Source organism: Lytechinus variegatus, chromosome 1 (genome assembly GCF_018143015.1).
Source record: "Lytechinus variegatus isolate NC3 chromosome 1, Lvar_3.0, whole genome shotgun sequence".
Classification (NCBI taxonomy): domain Eukaryota; kingdom Metazoa; phylum Echinodermata; class Echinoidea; order Temnopleuroida; family Toxopneustidae; genus Lytechinus; species Lytechinus variegatus.
In genome coordinates this window covers 79,985,415-79,987,089 of record NC_054740.1, presented here as the reverse complement: position 1 = coordinate 79,987,089, position 1,675 = coordinate 79,985,415, and the positions used below count along the sequence as shown (strand labels likewise).

General features: G+C 33.6%; 1 protein-coding gene across 1 annotated transcript in view; it reads right to left on the bottom strand.

Annotated features, from left to right (window-relative positions):
- Window positions 1-1,397: 1,397 nt before the first annotated feature.
- LOC121406564 overlaps window positions 1,398-1,675 on the bottom strand; it is a 3,138-nt gene continuing 2,860 nt past the window's right edge. Inside the window, exon 2 of the mRNA XM_041597575.1 lies at window positions 1,398-1,675. This exon is cut by the window's right edge and continues 443 nt beyond it. The gene's annotated coding sequence lies outside the window, so the exon portion shown is untranslated.

The window sequence follows — 1,675 nt, the reverse complement described above, 5'->3', positions numbered from 1 at the left end:
TGAATTAATACATTTACTTCATTTTATTATATACGACGTCACAAATCCAAAAAATTAAAATTCTCAGTAATAACTTTCTTAATCTTTGATGGACTACCCTCCAAATTTCGTAAATATTGTTTATTATTATTTTACATTTTTTGTCTGGGTGAACTTTCCCCTAAAAAACGTGGGCAGTCCGATTTTTACCAACTATGCCAAATTTGATTGTGTTCTGTCTGACTATCCGTCCGCGGTGGCATGCAATTACCTACGCATCACACACAACTACACCCTCACATACCCTCAGTCACACACACGCACAGACCCAAACCCAGACATATGCACACACCACCTACGAACATACCCACACACACCCATCCTCACGCTAACAGACCCCCCCCCCCCACACACACACACACACATACACACATCTAAATTTTATACAGACTCTGCACTGCAGAACATGAAAGCAGACAGCACGGAGAGTCAGATCAGAGATCTCAGCTCAATACATTTCCTTCAACCCCCCCCCCCCCCCACCCCCTCGCTGCTCGAACCAGAATTACGCTATTGGTATAAGCGATTCCAAGCTTTTAATAAAACAATGTGTAAAGTTTCACTGAAAACATTAAAAAAATGAAATTTAAATGAATATCATATCAACATATTATTCTCATCGATGCACATTTAGGATAGTTAGATATTTTCAGATATTTATTCATTTATTTTCCGTCAACAAACTACAAGCAAACATTACAAAGTCATTTATTATGCACATTATGAATAAAAAAGCGGACTCTCTAAATGGATATAATGTAAAATAGATCTCAAGGAACACAAATATAATGTACAGCCATTTATTTAAAATGAACAAACAAACTTTCGAAGTTGAAAAACCAACTTCTACTTCAATTAAGCTAAATAATAAAATTAAGAATATATCATTTAAATTCTAACAGCATGAGACAAATTGAACAAGCATAAAACTGAACATAAATTTCATCAAAATCGGATGCAAAATAAGAAACTTTTAAGTACAAAACACGGGTGATACGCAAATTAAGGAGACAGTTGATGACATCCAAATGATGACTATTCATATCATTTTTTTTTAGTAATGCATACTAATGAAAATTTCATTTTGTCTCCTCTATTGTGATGGAAAACATGGTTTAACAACAATGCCCTTTTTACTAAAGAGAGAGAGGGAGAGAGACCCTAGGCCCTAGATGATCAAGGGCCTCTCCGTACCTTCTTCTACCATTTCTAGATAAACGAACTAATTGGAGAAAGTAATGATTCTTTTCTTATTCAGGATAAGTTTTAATACAAATTTAATGTTAAAACCGCCTTCAACATAATAAATATAATGTGAGGGATTTTCTCTATCTTTAAATGGAATTCATACCTTCATATTTTTTCCGTATTCTATCATTCATTACTTTATACAACTTATTTCATCGGGGCCCGCAATTCTACAAGCTTGCTTTCATGTAGGTCCCATCACATTTCTCTGACTTAAATTAAGCTTTAACTTCATAAATTGAAGGGTTGTATGATTATGTTCCTAATTTTCATTTGTCTGTAAGTATATATTATGCATTATTGGTTATTTCATTTATATAATTATGTGAAGCACTGAATATCAAACTAGAAATATGAAAAATAAATGAATGAGTGTTGTCACAGAAAA